Here is a 17,961-nt window from a genome sequence, read left to right on the forward strand (position 1 = left end):
CGAAGCATGCACCCAGTCCAAACCGGGCTTTGAGTCAAGTGACATTTTCTCCATTAATTTGCCTAGTCTTTTTCTGAACCCAGTTGTACTCTGGCCACCATACTATTCCATAGCACAGGTTCCATATTTTAATGTTTGTAATGATTAACATGAGCCTTAATGGATTCAGGAGGCTTGAGATTACTTGTCCCAGATGCTGTCCAGTTCCTCAGTTTTATCAGTCACTTTTCTGTGTGCAGGTGGTCTGGGCAGTGAGCCACGAAGTTGCTGACACTTCGTGTACCCAAGGAGCAGCCAAGATCCAGGTAAGAGTAAGCGTGCATTGCTCTCTGCTAGGCTGAGCCTAAATTTCTGCCACTGGCCCTGGTACTTTTTACATTTATTCTTGTGCCATATCTAACCCAGATTATAATCTTCCTGAGCAGAGATGCATCATTTAATCTTTATCTGTGTGTTAATAGACACGCATGGCCCTACCTGAACAGAGAAATACAGAAAGAGAAAAAAACACTGTGTTTGGTCTGTCAGGCAGACACTGGATATTTTGCTACCCTAATCATCAAAGTCGCAAGTTCCCTTGGAGCATATAAGTCATGAACTACCATGCAGCTCCAAGGGGAAAATTTTGCCCTTTGATTGTTTTCCAAAGAAATATTCTCAATTTCTTTTCTGCCAAATTCACATTACAGATCATACTAGCAAATTTTCCCAAGCCTTATTGACCTCCTCCCTCCTTCACAGTAGCAAAAGAAATTTCACTCATCACTGAGAGATATTGAAGATTGCTAAATTTTGCTGATTTAGGAACTGAGTGAATGAAACAAGCAGACAAAAATGTAGATACTGCCTTGCAGAATGCTCTTAGCTCTGTCGGTAAGAAGAATAGAGTTTGTGATGTTTCTGCTATTTCACAGTATGTTAGTAACTCTAACTAAGGTGTTATTAAATAGGAGGTCTGGGACACTGTCTTATCTCAAGGCCAGAACAGTTCCTACTGCACTGAGATTTGAGGAGGTCCTTTTTACTTGTTTTTTTTTTTTTTTTTTCCCCCCTCATCCCTTCTATCAGTAAATCTGTGCTTGGTTTTACCAAATCAACATGAAAGTGATGCTTACTGTGCTGCATTGAGCTGTGTCTTTTATTTTGATTGGAGTTGAGTTCTCGGTGTTCACTGCTCCTAAATCATTTGTAAGCAGTTGAGCGTGTCTGCCAAGTCTTTAGTCTGAGTAAGGATTTGGGGTTTGTTTTCTGAATGAGCAAAGTAAGGCAAAGCAAGCTGTACCATACTTCCTTACAATTCACATTCACAGTCATGTATAATTGCCACGTGACAATTTTGCCACTAACATCATTTTTCACTTTTTGTATAAAAGCAGGGTTCAGATTTTGTGTTATTTTTGCTTTGAGATCATTCCACTTTTTTTTTTTTTCTTTTCTGAGATGTCACATTTCAATTTAACAAATTGCCAGTTCAGGCAGCTTCAGTGCCCCAGAAGTCATTTCCAATGATGTACTGTAAAAGCAGGACTGAAACAGATCTCTTGACTACATTTCAAAGACCTACCTTTGGATTACAGGATTGCAGATGAGACTTTAGTTCTGCAGATACTCATTTGCCACCAAATACATCTGCTTTTTTTCTCTTCTACTCCAATTTTTTGTGAGTGATATGGATACAGAGGCTGATATTCTATGGAAGTAGTTGAATTAATTATCCAATTGAATTCAGTTGCTGTCAGTAACCAATATTTCTGTGAAATGATTGTATAGAGCAGTATGAAGATATGTCTCAGTCGTATGTAACACCTTTTGGATATTGCCTCTCAAACATAAAGAATGGGACTAATTTTTTAAGACCTTAATCTCCAGGCTTACTTCTTTCTCTGGCAAAATGCTTCTTGATCTCAATGGGCATATTTACCTTGGCGTGACTCAAGTGTAATAGGGGCATGCTTGGGCTTGGGCAGCAGCAGCCTGCCATGGGCTGGGTGCAGGGAGGCATGGCCCAGCGCTCAGGAACCAGAGAACCGGGCTGAGCCCTTGCTCACCTCCACTGCATCGCTGCCTGCACCCTCACTGTGTGGGACAGGCAGGGGTACTTCCCCATGGCAGTGGATCTCGCATCCACAGGGGGATTTCTCTGTGTAAATACAGCACTTTGAGCACGAGGCCGTCGGTTTGAAAGCAGGAATGTGGATCTGCTTGCAAATCCTTGTGCCGTGCTCCTATCAGGTTAAACATGTATGTGTTTTACATTATTGAGAAACATTGTGATTTAGATGGATGCACATTATTCCTCAGCTCTCTGTCAACAATCAAAAATAAGCTTTCGAATTTATTAGTTTGTTGTCTTACACCTATCTTAAATCATTATCATATAATAAGAACTCTCTATGGTGCATTGTCAATAAAACCTAATATTGAGAAGATTACTGATCATCTAGTGCAAATGGAGAGCACTGTAAATGATTTAGAGAATATGTGTCAAACGTTAAAGCTATCTAATACCTCCTAAAGTAGGTTGATACTCATAAATCTAAGATAAACGACCTGTAAAACCACTTAAGAAGAAATAATACGCATTTAATCAGGCACCCAAAGAAAAGGCTAGGTAGAAGAGAAATTCATAACTCAGTTCTAATTCAGTACGTTGTTGATAGGAAATGCAAACCCACATTTGATAAGTAATTCTGGTTACCTAAAACTATAATTGTAATAGCACTAAATTATGATCCCATTGAAGAAAAAGAAAAGACCAAAGGGCATCTCTTTTATGGTTTAGTGAGCTCTCATTTTTCCAGATTCAGCACTGTGTATATCAGATGGAGATAAAGGAGGTATTCATTAGAATTACCGTTTTGCTAGATCACAGACGGGGCAGTGTGCTGGATTGGTTTCTCTTGGTTTGGCTGTTCCTGCTCACAGGTAGCAGAATGGATAGGCTCATTTAACACTTGTTCCTTGGAGGAGCGAGGCTTTTTTTAGGGACAGGCTGCTTAAAATGATCATGGAACAAACTCCATGTTGTTGCGTAGCTGAGTTGTAACTTATATAAACTTGGTCTAGTGATTTCAGTGTATTTTCTGCACTTGAATCCTGAAAAAAATTATTTCCCTTTCTACTTTTTCTCTTCAGATCCCTTTGAAAGGTGAGTAAGTGTAGGTAGTGGAAAAATTAGGTCATGATTTTCATTTCCAAACTTCTGATACTCCAGTTTTCAGGCAGAAATCTTCCATTTTGTTCAGTAGGTTTTTAAGTCCACTTCTTAATTCTTGTTCATCCTCTTGGCTTTACGACTGCTCAGAGCTACGCATCACTGCCAGTATTTATTAGACTTTGACGCAGAGCTTTTCTTGAAGCAATTGCAATAGTATATTTAGCCATGGAGAAATCTTTTCAAAGAGAAGTGTGCTGTGACTCATGTGACTCTGCTGTTGCTCTGTTGACCCGAGCAGACTTACTCATCGTTTACATAGTGGCAGACAAGATTAGATTCTGGCTCGATGCCTTATTTTCTTTGATCCAATAAATGTGCAACTTGAAAATGCCTTTTACTCCAATCCTCCTTTTCTTTTTTTTTTCCTTCTTTTTTCCCCCCCTTTTTTCTTATTGTTGGATAAAATAGATATGCAACTTCTTTTCCCTTTTAAAAAGTAAGGACACACATACTGCTTGGATTTAAATTAGTGAATGAAATGCAAACGCATCTGATCCACTTATAACTCATACTGCAAAAATAACCAGGGGATAACATGGTTGTGGCCAAGCTGTGTTACTACCTGCTTTATTCTCGGTTGCTCTCTCAGAGGGGTAAACATACTCATGAGCCATTGCTATGCGGTGGCTGTAGTCACGTCATGTTGTACAGTGGTGTTTGAAGTGGTTGTTTTTGTAATAGGAATGCAACCTTGGTAGTAAATTTCTGTTAGCTCTGAATTTTTGAGATACTGAAGTCTGTCTGAAAGAAAGCTTGTTGATTTACTTCCTGCTTTCCTTTCAGCTGGTATAAAGCTACAGTCGTTTCACTAAAATACCAACTAAACTGAGCATACGTTCAAGAAGAATCGTTTCAGAAATCTGTCAGTCTTGAGAACATTTCCCTTCCATTTCCTGAGAATACCAGGGAATAATTGGTTTTGCTACTCTGAGGCAGGGCAGCTGTTGTGTGTGTAAGATGTGTGTGAGCTGTGTGTACTATGTTAGTTATTAGCTGAAAAAAATCAGAAGCGGCACCTGGACTGACTGTACCTGGTGTTTGGTTGTTACAGGATCACGGTGTCCGGCTGTCAGCAGAGAGCAGGGAGCATTCACACATGAACAAGTCTTCCTTTGAGAACTGGAGGCAGAAGCCTTCCTCAGATAAATGGTTTGTGAAGGGGACAGTTGCTTGGAGATGATCTAGTTTTATTTTTATGTCAGTGCTTTTTAAAGGCAATGTTTTGGGTTGTTTATTTTTTAAACAAACACTGAGGGATGATAGAAGATGATGCCAGGTAACTATTATTTTGTGGTAGTTGTCGACAAGTCTGGGAGATGAGGATAGCTCATACCAACTGGAAATGGAAAGCCTCTGGAATTCAATTAGGTATCAAAAGTTTGCACTGTAGAAGCTCAGCGGGCAGCTAAACGAGCAAACAGGACTGGAGGGCACATCTGTGACTTATGTTGGCTGTAGAACCTCCATCGAGGGGGTTCCAGAAGGGCTGGCGCTGGCTGAGGACCTGCCCCCCTCCTCACCCAGGCTAGAGATGGGAGAGACCCTTGTTCTTCACTTTATAAGCACCCAAATCACTCACACAAGCACACATACCTCTGTTATAATTAAATTAAAATCTCACTAATTTGGAGGCATACCTATCACGTTCTCTTCTAGGAAGAAGCCATTATTTCTTCTTTTCTTCTCTTTTGCTTGAATCCCAAGCTATCAATGGCTTTCAAAGAAAAAGGAGTTTTTCCTTAGAAAAAAGTCTATTCAAATTATTCATGATTTATATCAAGAAGGGACCTTTCCTCTTTCAACTAGCAAAAAAGAGGGAGTTTGATCTTCCTCAAAATCATTTGAGAATCTTGTACATTTCTTTCCAGAGCTAAAACTTTCTTACAAAGCTTTGGATATTCAGCAGAATAATGACTATTACATAATTGAAGCTCAATACAATACCATGGGGCTAATAAATGGTCTCCTGGTTCTATAGAAAATGTAACAAATCATAATAGCACTTATTGGGACTAGGCCAGGCACAAATGACAAAGCTGCTTTTGAAAGTGAGTTCTGGCCAGAAATACTCTTGGACCAAAATCATTCTCTTGACTGTCAGGGGTACATTTACTCCCTTTAATTTTCAGCCCAGATTTTATGTTGATCCTGCAACACTGAATAAAATCAAGCCCAACAGAGCTGCTACTGCAGCTGCTCCAGATGTAAATGTGAAGAAGGGCATTTAGGACAAGTCTGTTTCCCTGAATGTGTTATTTTGAAATTATGCAGATTATATGAAAAATGGCTTGATATGTCCTTATTGTGCCTTTTTAAAGGAAGAAAAGGGCGCTACACTATTAAGTGATTTATTAATGTTCCTGATCACAGTTCTCCTGCTTAGAAAATAATTATTCTGTTGTGTGCTGCGAAGCTGCCTGTAAGTAACTGGCAATGGAGTATACTGCTTTGGGTGCTCCATAGAGAAAATATCAAATTCTATTGATTAATCAAAAAGAACTTTCTTTGATGGAAGGAAACCTTTGCAAACTTGATTAAAAATATTGAATCAAACATGAGCAATCAAAGTTCATAATCTGAACTTCTGCTCTACTTTCTTACTTAAGCTGGCTGCTGTGTAAACCTTCAAAAAGCTCAGAGCAGAACATAAGATGTATTCTGTAACAAACAAACAACGACAGAACAAAAAACCTCCGCCTTTATTTGTCTCTTCTGTACTGCTGCAGCTCTGCTGTTTTTATTGGAGTCACTCAATGTTTCCACTGGAGAGACTGGTAACAAGAATCAAGCCTCAGACCTTTTTTCAGTGAGTAATCCAGAAGCATCCTCACATCCTCTGTCATTTCACAGAGAGTTTTCCCTCTGTTCTGATCAGAGCTAAGAGGAAAACAGAACTCAAACAGGTGGGACTACCAGGTCTTTATCTTGTTATCAACACAGAAATCATGGGCCGTATTTGAAATATTATGTGTAAAGCCATCATTCCATTTGAAATGAGAATCTAGTGGAAGTTAGCAAAGAAAGTGTATTTAGCAGCAGGAAAAACATAGTGTTATGTTTCCAGGTATTTTGATGGAAAGAAAAAAAAAAGGAAAGAATAATGGAAAATATGTAGGCAGAGGGTGAACAAGAGGAACTGAAAAAACTGATCGTGGTGCAGTAACCCGATGTCACTTTGGGATAGGTCACAATGTAGAGTAAGTTCAGACTCAGCATTCATCAAGCACAAAGTGAGAGAACATGTCTTCTGCCGCCACAAGGGCTCAGATGTGCAAACTCAAGTCAGACCTTGGGCAAGCAGTTCTCCCAGGAAGCTACTGAGGCAGCCACAGGAGAAAATGTGGGGATTCGCTAGGCACCCTCTGCACTCTTGTTTTGCGGTGCCTTTCTGTATAGTCCCCTCCCTGTCCATGCTCCAAGCAGAGGTAGCAGCACAGAGATGATGGCCATGCATCTGTCAGCACACAGCCCGATCTCACATAGGTGGGCAAGGTGATGGCTTCCAGTAGGATGGTGGGATGGAGAGCAGAGCAGGGACATAAGTGTGAGGAGACCCAGCAGAGGCTGACAGAAGGGAGTAATTCATAAATTCTTTACAGTAGCACCCCTAACCCAGTCAGAAGAGAAAAAACACTTAAAGGGGTGTGTGGGTGTCTGCCAGTAAAGCCTCTGTCTCCAGTTGAGTCCTCCTTTGTGCTGGAAATAAAACCTCTTCTTGGGAGCTGAAACATTTTCAGTGAAGACCCTGCTCAGTCCCCAGCCAGAGTAATGCAGAAGCTCCACAACTTATTCATTGATTGGATTGGAAGAGAACATATTATTTAGAAAGCAGCCTTCCTACATGCTGTCCGTCCCATCCTATGCAGCACTTCTTATCCTAAATACTCCATTCTGATAAGTCAACACATTAGAAAGAAGAAAAGACGCTTTATTAAGAAACAAACAAAAAACACTTCTGTAGAGTGACAGATGAATGCTGTGACAGATTAATACAAATTTTAAAGCCTGAACATTATCTTCCAAGGGAGAAAGGCTTCTAAATACAAATTCAAAACAAAAAAATGGCAGAGGAGAATCTCTGACAGTGCCTTACACAGAATCATTTATTAGGCCTCTGTAAGTGATCATTTACATGAAACTTGCATTTTATCTAGTATTCAGCTCTTTCCTTTTATCTTCTGGTTCCATGTGTTTCTGGGGAGCTCTGTGGTTCCTCATCCTGTCTCATCTCCCTGCCTGTACTGAGAGAGCAGTAGAGCCTTTTGGGTTGAAACACAGGGAAACAGTCTGTAGGATACAGCATTGTCTAGGGTGCACAGAAATACTGGCTTCGTTACACTGCATGGCTGTAACTTTTTCAGATGTTAGCAGTTGCATGTGGACTAAATACATGCATTATTTACGTATGCTGCTATTACTAGAGCACCTACGCAAAGTAATTCAGAATTAGTCCCACAAATCTGTGGCATCACTGAAGTTATTGCACTGTAAATTCAGCTTCATATCCTGAATGTCTGCTGAGATGTTGCATGCCTGAGATGTAAAGCCATCTCTTGCCCACTCCGAAGAGTGACCTGCTCAGAGAAGTTGGCCTGGCTTGTAGTTCTGTCCTCTCTCATGAGAATGTGGCTTGCTGCTTCTCCAGGCTGTGCTGACACCTTCTGACACATAGGGGTTGCAAGTAGAGGTATAACGCTAGCTTTAGAGATCTCCAAAAATCTGAGTGCTTCTTTCTGTATCTATCCCCCTGTGGCATTGTGCCCAGCTGCCCTTCCAGTCTGCACCTCTGATTTCGGTGAGTGACAAGCAAAGGCATTTCAAATTGAAAGGAGGTATTTAAATACTGTCAAGAACAGCAGATAAAATGACCTCAAACAATCCCACATAAAGTCCTTTGTGATTTTCAAAGCACTTTCCCAGCTTGACACCTTTGCTTTTTCATATCCAATATAAAATTCAAAATGTTTTATTCCAATGCAGTCCATGAATATATAATATAAATATATCAAACTTCACACTGCCTTTTTTGTGCTGCTGCTTTGAAAAAGAACCTGAAGTAAACTCAGCATAAAGATCAAGAAAATTATTGAGATAATCTTACTTCTCAAACTTTTGTTCCCCTTTGTCTTGCTCACGTTGAGAACAACTTCTCTCCAGCAGGCGTGCATACAGGAGTAAGGAGCTGCCTGGACCCAGAGGGCTGAGAGGACTGCAGCACAGAGCTGCCTGTGGATACGTTTGCTGAGCCATTTCAGGTATCTCTAGCATTGAGTACACACACGTACAGACTGGCTTTCCATTACCTCCCCTAAAATCTCATCCTGCTGTCACTGCACTGCTCCTTTCTGTGGCTACTTCCCTTTACATGCACAGTTGTTGCCATACAGCAATTCTTACCAATGCCTTGCCAAGCCAGAGGTTGCCCTTACACAGCCTCCCAAGGAGCAGTACCTGCTCCACTTTCCTTTGGTCCTTCCAGGCTCTGTATTGCTCCACCGTGACCCTCAAAACCACTTCATCCATTCTTTTTGCTGTTGCTGTTGCTTATGTTGTTAATGTTACTGAAGAGCTTAGATCCACAGTACTGCTGCTCTCCTGCCTGGTGAATGTGGCATCCTGCTGCCACTCACTATTTTACAAGGTTTCTTCTCTGTACATAAAAACAGCACAATGACTTCTGCACTGTGCACAACTTGGCACAAGTTGATCCTGTTGTCAGGGGAAGGGGGGAGAGCTGAACTGAATAAAAGCAGACCCATCTCTCAGAAGAGCATCTGGGTTTGAGCAGTTTGGAACAACCTCACAGAGGTGCCAGTAAGGGAGGCAGTGGCTGGCAATGCCTCGTGATTTCCTGACACCACTTCTCTGGGATACAGGTAAGTAGAAATGGCTGTTGTGGTAATAGGCCTGGAAGGCTGGTATCTAATTTCAGCTTTCTTTTCTGCTAATTGCAGTGATTAAATGACTTTGAAATTACCTCAGAGTAACTGAGTACAGGTTTGGGGCTTGTGTGTACACAGAAATTGAAGTAAATCAGTTTGGAGATGTTTGGAATAGGCATAGCTGGCAGCATGTGGCGGAGCACATAGTTGGATGAATTTGCATCTTATTGAGTGTGTAAGAAAAAGTCTTAAGTTGTGACTGGGAGAAGTCAAGCCAGGAACAATAAGCTTGTCTGGAGAATTCTGGTATTAGAAACTAAAGTATACGGAACCCTGTCCAAGGTAAATATTGACGTGACTCAAGATGAACCAGTAAAACATCTAATGAAGCTGAAAATAAGGCATCTGGGATAGATGTTTATTGTTAAAAGTGAAACGTTTGAGCAAAAGTAGCATAGTGATGGTGGAGGTTATTCATAGGGAAGTCAAGCTGGGGAAACAGCATCTTCTGAAAGAAACTGACTCAAGTTATTTGTGAAACATGGAAAAAATTAGAATTGTAACAGAGCTAAAAATGTCAGTGAACAGCAAACGGTCATTACAGACATTCAGAGTGGATTTTGGAGACTGAATCATACCAAGGGACAAATTACTCAGGTGTCCAGAATAACTCTATTGACTTTGACGGATTTCTCAGTATTTGCCTTTGTGTAATTGAGAGTTTACTCCCTTATGCCATATGAGGACTGAATATTAAGAGACTTTGAGAAAAAAATACTGACTTTCATTCATTCCAGTGTCATTCTCTTGATGATAGAGAATAAGTCACATTAACTTCATGAGGCATTTCAGGAACATATTAGGAGCTTTTCCCTTTTATGCAGCAGGAAAAAGCCTTGCACAGTGCTGTGAAAATAATCAGAAAAGCTCCATTAAACTGGGAAATGGGAATAAATTGTGCTGCTGTATGAGAAGTCTTACTCACATGTAAGTCTGTGGTGTTATCGGAATGCTCTATTGTAAAACACACTGAGCCAGGTTGTGGTGAGCCAACATTACCTTCGTGTGTTTACTCATGGTGGAGATATTGGGGAAGAGATACCAGAAATTGAAGCTGTTTGCTTAGGAGTGTTCTGTAAACCAGCTTTATTCTACTTCAGTAATGCAAGGCTAATGCATCAGCACTGATAACGTACAAAAGATACATTTGATCTGTTCACATGTAGCATGCCTATAGTTGTAGTGGTATTGCTACATTATATGCATGTAGAAATTCAGTAAACTGTCCAGTGATTACACACATGGAGCTGTTGTCTCTGAGGTGGCTTAGAACTGCAGTGCAAAGACACCATATATCCTGCCCGAAGGCGCAGGATCGTGGGGCAGGAGGAACAGAGGCAGGACAGGAGGAGAAGCAGCAAGGGATGCCCAGGGAAGGCAGTGATAAGGAGAGCTGCTGTGCTAGGGTGGTGCGTCCACACTTGCTCCTTGGCAGCTTGTGATGAATGCAGGAAAACAGCAATTGTAGCATGTGGCTCTGCTCCACCTCTCAACACCCTTATGCTAGGAAGAAGTGAGTGCTGAGTTCTCTTTTTCCTCCGAAGCATCTTTTGGAAAGCTGAGGTCCAAAACAAGTTAAGACTTCAGACCTCATTGTCAGCTTCTTGGACTGAATTTAGAAAATCCACAGACAATGCATTCACTTCCTTCATCTCCTGTTTATTGACAAGGTTTCCTTTGGCTAGTCTTGCTTTTGTGGCTGTGATCAAATCACAATTACTGGTAGATTTTATTACTAACATAAACAAATAGCAGGTTATGTTGTTATTCTCCTGAGCTTCAAAGCTGAAGCTGGGCATGACTAGAATCTACCGGTACTGAAGTGCAATTGAAATACAAAGGGGATGTTGGTAATATGAAACATATGTTGCTTATGTAGAGCACCAGTTAAATGCTCTCTGCAGAGTACCTCAGTATGTTAAACAACCAGCAACCTCAGACAGAATTACACTAGAATCTCAAATGCTTTGAGATGCTACATGACAGAGCAGTGACATCCAAAGGGTGCTTCTTCCCAGCACTGCGTGCACCAGAGGGGGACGTTGAGAAAAGTGGTGGATATGTGCAGTACTGTTGGCTTCGCTCTCTGAAACTTGTGTTCAGCAAAGGTCTACTCTAGGCATAGCAAGAAGATTTTTATTGACATAAACATAGTTTAAAAGCAAATATATGCTTTTTTTGTTTGTTTGTTTGATTGTTATTTCCCCCCATTATTTTATCAGGGGTTTTTTTGCTCATTGCTGATGAGCTCACTATCAGAAATGCAGAGCTGCTATCTAAAAGATGTGTAACAAACCAGATACATGCAATGCTTTGGTAGTGGTAGGATGAGATTTTTCACTCTGCTTCTTCGCCTTTAAAAGCCAGCCAATATAATTGTTTTGTCATTATAACATTTGGCGTTATTCCCATATGTACAGATTGCAACATCTGCAAGTTTTAAAAATTAATATAAAGCTCCATAATTATATAAGCCTTCCTCAATTTAATGGTCCTAAACAAGTAAGTTTGCTTTGATGCAAACCAAGACATAGCCAGGTGATACGATGCCCTGCTTGGACCAAGCAACCGCTGAGTGGGGCCGGTGTGCTCCTGTCCATGTAGCTGCTACTGTCACTGCAGCACATTCTCTGAAAGGAGAGAGGCTGTAGTGCAAAGTTCTGCTCACCAGCACCCGAGCTGGCAGCTCTCATGCACAAGTTTTTGGTACTGAAGAGCATCAGCATAACTGGCGCTAAGGCAAACAAGAATAAAAGGTCTGGGCCATACGAAGATACTTCAGTAGTCACTGCCGATGTGTTCCAAGGAGGAAATCAGCAATCTTGTGTTCTCTTGTTTCTTGAATTCCTGTATTTGAAAGCTTGGCTTCATTTTCTTTCATTTGAAAGGTTTGAAAAGAACCCCATCTCTGGATGTGTACTTGACTTTGCAAGCATCTTACCGAAACCCACAGAAGGACCCAGTCACTGTAGATGCAGTGGTGTGGCAAACATGGCTCAGCATTTTCAGGTTTATTGAAACAGTGATTCCTTGCTTATTTTTCTAAACAAGCTCTGAACAATACCATCAAACCTTGCTACCACCAAAACATGCTGTCACCAAGCATCCGGCAAGCAGTTTGAGAAATGTTTCTGCATTTCCTCCTAGCTTATAAAGCCTTTCTGACTGCAGCATACTTTAGCATAAGGGAAACAGAAGAAAATTCAGGCCCTACATGTCATGTGTTCAGTAATGGAGGACTGGAGCAGCAAGAGACAGGTGCTTTTCCAAGCAGAATGAAAGATCTGAGCAGCTGATTCATGGTGAAGCAGCATGCTTTCAGCTGGGAAGGTTTACTGTAGCTAAACCTCCTATCCCTCTCACTGATAGCTCAGATGAATCAGCATCTTGCTATTTTTATCTTAGCTGTACCAATAGAGTAATATTGTTCTGTCAGTGCTATTTATACATCATCACATGCCTGACTACTCCAGGCTGTGCATTTTTTTCCAGTCTTAGATGATGTCATCATGAAGTAGGCATTTGTATTGAACAAAATCTTTCTTCAGAATAGCAACAAATAAAGCTTATGGCAGAGTACCACACTAGGAGCCACTGAAATACCGGGATAAGCTCCCCAGTTCAATGCAACTCTGAGATGGGCCTTTGGTGCTTCCTGGGAATTGGCTTGTGAGGAAGTCCTGCAGCTCTCAGTGCCCACCTGGCCTTTGAAACAGAGGCGTGTTGGGAGCAGAGTGCTCTGGAGCCTGTGAGTGCTCTGCAGGAGGACTTGCTAAGGGTGTCATTATTCTGGGGAAGAAGAAAGGAAAGCGAGAAGATTTCCTACTGAAGCTATTCAGCATCTTTTCAGTTATCCACAAACAGAGAAAGAGTTCCTCATCTCTCTTCTCCTGCTTGAAGATGCACATCCACTTTAAACATTTTTGTCCTCTGGTGTGATTTTCACAATGGGTCGGTGCAGGCTTGGCCAGCTCTGCAGCTTACAGCCTTGCCATGTGTGTCCTTCTGAAAAACCCATTGTAAGAAGCAGTGAAAGATCTACAAATGATTTGTAAAGGAAGAATTTGACGTCCTCAGTTGATTGCCTTTTTGTTTGCAGTGTTCCAGCAAGCCTGAAATTCTTTACTCTGTTCCTATCCCTAGTTCATCAAATGCATTTCCAGCTGTTTGTCATCATTCCATAAGGCCAGCAACATGTCAACATCAACAGCTGTGTTCTTCTGATCTGCTACTTGTATCGGAGCTCTGAGCTGTAACTGCTGAATCAGTGCAGCTCAGGCAAATCGTACATAGCGTTTTCCTAGAAGTTGTTCCCCGGGAGCTCTGTATGTCCTCCTGCCAAGCCATGACAAACATATCGCTGGGTCACAGTTGGAGGCAAAGGAAACAAAGTGTTACCCCCATGTTTGTGGTATGATGATGCTAACAAGGCAATTTATTTCAGAACTATTGAATGGTTGAGCACAATTGCCACTACCCCTGAGATGGAGCCGGAGCAATATTACACTGTGGTTATTGGCCTCCCTTGATTTGCAAACCTCATTGGAAAACAGAGGCTCAGACACACGTGTGGAAAGCCAAGGCCTTCTGGCAGCAAGGCTGGGTTGTTCTCAGAGTGCCTTCACAGGCTGTCCTGCTGTTCCGCAAGCACACAGGGACTGGCCTCTCCCAGGCAGGAGAGCTCTGGGGAAAAGCAGCTAAGTGACCTCTGCACCAGAGCAATGGACACTGCTAGGTTGGGAACGGCCCTTCCAAGTTCTCTGATGTTTTAAGTTCCTTCAACAGTTCCTTTCCACGGTCCCCTTCCAAAGTCTGGCTCTGCAGAAAACACGTCAGCATCTGATAAAGGCTCAAAACAGAAACAGGATGGTATAAATAGAAATTAAGTAAATTAGAAAGAGGTGCCAAAGCAGTGAAGCTCTAATGATAGCAGTGGCTGTGTGTACACGTGCAATGCAGCTTCCAGCACTCACCAGTGCCAGGCTGCCAGGCAGTATTCTTAGAAACGTATGCATCTGCTGTGTCACTGGCACTGCTCAGCCTTGGACAGGCTTCTGCACTTTCTTGCAGGCTCTTCAGGAAGCTTTGGTTCATGCAGAGTTTGTGCCAAAGCTCACACAATGCCCAACCAGGCCTGCAGCAGCCTCACTGTGCCCAGACAGAGCTGGTCAGTACAGACAGCGATTCCCCTCCAGCCAGATTTTGTGGAAACTGGGGGTCTACCTCTGTTGTCAGTTCAGCCAGGATACTGTATGTTTTGTTTCTCTCCTGAACCAGATGAAACTTAGGCCTAATTCCCAGCTGGTAAAAATCAACATGAGTAAGGTGAAGTAATTTGTACCACCTGATAGTCTTTGTTAGAGCCAGAGCTGGAGAGACAGAGCACAGCATTTGCGGCTTATTCATTATTGATGCCGTTTTTCCATAAGGCCATTGATCACAAGTGAACAGGAGATAAATGGGTGAGAGCCATTCCCTGTAAGCAGCGTAACAGTGGTGGGCTTCAGGTTGAGATCCTTCCTGAAATGGCAGGTGGTTTTATGCTGTCTCTCCCCAGATAGCCCTGAGCCTCTTGCTCTGGCTCCAGCTCTCTTTACCTGGGAGGACAGCCTGCAACCAGTGAGGGAGCATAGCCCTGGAGCTATGCTGGAAGTCACCCATTCTGCCCTCTGTGAGCCTAGTTTTTCACTTCCAGTTCTCCTCATCCTGCAAATTAGGTCCTGCATAGCTTGAGAACAGTCAACATTTTAGAAGATCTTAGACTTGAGAAAAGGCTAAGGTTCAGCAGGCATAGTGGTGATGGGTTGATGGTTGAACTAGATGATCTTAGAGATCTTTTCCAACCTTAACAATTCTATGATATGGAGTATGGGGAAGGGGAATGAACCAATATGTTGCTACTGGACTGTTCAGCATACACATCTGTTTTGGCACTTGCACCTTAGAGGGAGGAAATCTTGAAAGGGAGATTTAGTGGGTCTTTGTTTGATGCTGCCCTGCTTGCATCTGTGCTGATGCTGATCACAGAATCATGGAATGGTTTGGGTTGGAAGGGACCTTTAAGATCATCTAGTTCTAACCCCCTGCTATAGGCAGGGACACCTCCCACTAGATCACTTCATCCTGAATGTTTGTTGCATTCTGCTGTGTGCTGATGCCCTCCTTGCCCTTGTGGGTACGTGATGGGGGAGCTCTGAGGCAAGGGAGAGATAATACCTGCTTCTCTGAAGAACAATTGTTCTTCTCTAAAAAGCTGTTGGTCTCCTGAAATACAGGGCAACAGCCAAGTATGAGTACAGGGAAACCAAATATCTTATTTGATACCACAAAACATGGTGAAACTCTGGAGCAGTGTTTTAGGGAAAGGTAGTGTTTCTGGTTAAACCAACCAATGTACTCCAAAAAAAACGTGGGCAAGCTTTTAGGCACGTGGTTCTGTGTAATTAAATGGAGCACCATGAATGAATGGGCCTAGAGTAAGGGAAGCAAAAGTAAAAACAGCCATCTGTCAGCACGCTAATTGGGAGCCTCAGGTCTCAACCACTAAATGTCCTGTTTTGTTTCTGTACAAAATAGAGATAACAGTAGAAATCCCTGGGAACGGGCACAGCTCAGTGCAATGGGCCTGACTGCATATGCTCCCTTAGTGTGCTTCTGCAGCAGGCGAGGTGCTGCTGTGTGCATCAGGAGGTGTTTCTGTCATAAGAACCACCATCTTCTTGTACTGCAGCAGTAGGAACTGTCCCCATGACAGGGAAGAGACTTGGGGCAGGTTCACATTGGCTGAGTCTGCTGCCTTTGCAGGAGAGCCTAGCTGCAAAGCTTGCAATAGGGATGAGGCAGCTGAACTGGAGCTATTGGAGTTGTGAAGATGAGATGCTTACATTACTTGAGATGTTACCTCTGCAAGTGGTACTTGAACATTATAAATTTCTATGTAACATGCATAATGGTTGATTTCATAGTCACACCGCACATTGGAAACATCATTAATGCAGTGCTGTAGACAGGAGTTAGTCCAAATTAAAGGCAGGAAATTCCAAGTTACTGTTCTTATGGAAACTGTGACAGCTGAATTATATGGGCTTGTTAAGGAACTAAAGATAACCCCATTCAGAATAGATAAAACTATTATGTATGCACGAGGAAAATGAATTACAATTGTAGTGAGAGCAAGAAGTCTGAATATCTTGACTGTTGTGTGCAGTAAATGGGAACTCCACCATGCTGTCTTACTGAGTTGGCACTTTTTATTTAGGGACAAATTTTGACATTCTTCACCTAAAAACTCCACTAGCACTGATGAAGAGTTTGAAATCGAAAAGGATGTAGGCATGGAGCTGCATGCTTGGTTCATACAGGTAGGATGAACTTGATTTTTGTCATGGTCTTTTGGCAGATGTACGTATAGAAAACATTGTGAGTTTTCTTCAGATTAAACAGGAGCAGACTGTGCAACTTATAAGTGTCAGCACTGCGATTCATTTATTGCTGATCATAGTTTATTTTTCTGGGACAAAAACCATGGCAGGATTCTGGAATATAAGAGCAATCTGGCAATGTCCATGGCATAACCTCAAGGGCCGAGTACCCTTTCCAACCACATCATGCCCATGCTCACAACTAGGTGCTCATGGGCTGTGCACAGCTTCCCTGCAGCTCTTGGGATGCTCATTGGGATGAAGGCCCCCAGCATTTCTGGCTGCCATCAGCCATGCTGCACCATTGCAACTCTCAGGCAGTTGGCTTGGTGGAGAATCTAGGAGGAGCACTTTGGCCTGAGGAGAGCATCCCCAGATGACTTCGCTGTTACACTGCTTTGGAGACTACTGGAAGACCCAGTGGGGTTTGGTGTCTGCTGCTTCTGCTCAATATCCATCCCAAATGAATGATCTGGCAGCCGCTAACCCTGCCTGATGGAAGCTTGAGATAGGGATGCTATTTTCCAAATAGTGACTGAAGAACGATCAGCTGAAATGCTCACGTTTTTATCAGGTGTTCTTACTCTTAATCTGGAGGAGCAGTCGCTCAGTTGGGCTTCTGCTCTGGGCTTGGCCTCAGCTCTGGCAGAAGATAGTGGCTGGATTTTCAATGGTGGCTACAGGAGAAGTTTTTCTGTGATTTTATTGCAACACCACTGCTTTACCACTAGTTCTGCTCTTCCAAGACAGTAATCGTTCCAAGTTTTGTTGCCATAACGTTACATGCGTGGAAGTTGAGACATTTTGCTTCTGCATGGTTTTAATCAGGCTCGCTTGAAATGTCATATTTAAATGAGTAAGACTCGAGGAAATCTCATCCATAGGCTGTCAGCAGTCGCTACGCACAGAGCTTGGCACAAGGCACCTGGGACTACCTGAGATCCCTAATTGCCACCCATAAATATCAAAATATCAGGATGCGCATGGAAGGTGAATGCAAAGGATGGAAAGTAGTTTTACTCTGTGCTGTAGTATATGATTCACGCTTTTAAGAACAAGATTAAAAGTCTCTGTTAGATTCCAAACTATGATTTTATTTTCATTTACATCAAAGGATTTAAGAGCCTTCAAAAGGCAGCGTTTTAAAAATAACTTAAAACATACTGTCTGGCAACACGAGCCCTGCTCAGCACAGAAGCAGCCAGGATCTCCTCATATAAATCAAATAAGTGAAAAATCAGAATTAAAAAGATACCTTGTCCTGAATTTAACTCTGACAGCTTCTATCATATTGTTTCAGGAAAAAAGACTTCATGAAGCACGTGCCCTTGCAGCCAGGACTCAGCCCTGGTGATAAGCCCTATGTATCAGTGAAACCGTG

At 42.3% G+C, this 17,961-nt stretch overlaps 1 long non-coding RNA gene across 1 annotated transcript in view; it reads left to right on the plus strand.

The window, feature by feature from the left end:
- Positions 1-17,961, plus strand: part of LOC116226903 (uncharacterized) — a 29,252-nt gene that overhangs the window by 3,832 nt on the left and 7,459 nt on the right. The window contains exons 2-4 of the long non-coding RNA XR_016468701.1: positions 240-305; positions 4,269-4,366; positions 8,375-8,472. This is a non-coding gene — a long non-coding RNA (uncharacterized LOC116226903). The remainder of the gene's footprint in view (positions 1-239; positions 306-4,268; positions 4,367-8,374; positions 8,473-17,961) is intronic.

The sequence above is a fragment of the Phasianus colchicus genome, chromosome 8 (genome assembly GCF_987193195.1).
Source record: "Phasianus colchicus chromosome 8, bPhaCol1.hap1.1, whole genome shotgun sequence".
Classification (NCBI taxonomy): domain Eukaryota; kingdom Metazoa; phylum Chordata; class Aves; order Galliformes; family Phasianidae; genus Phasianus; species Phasianus colchicus.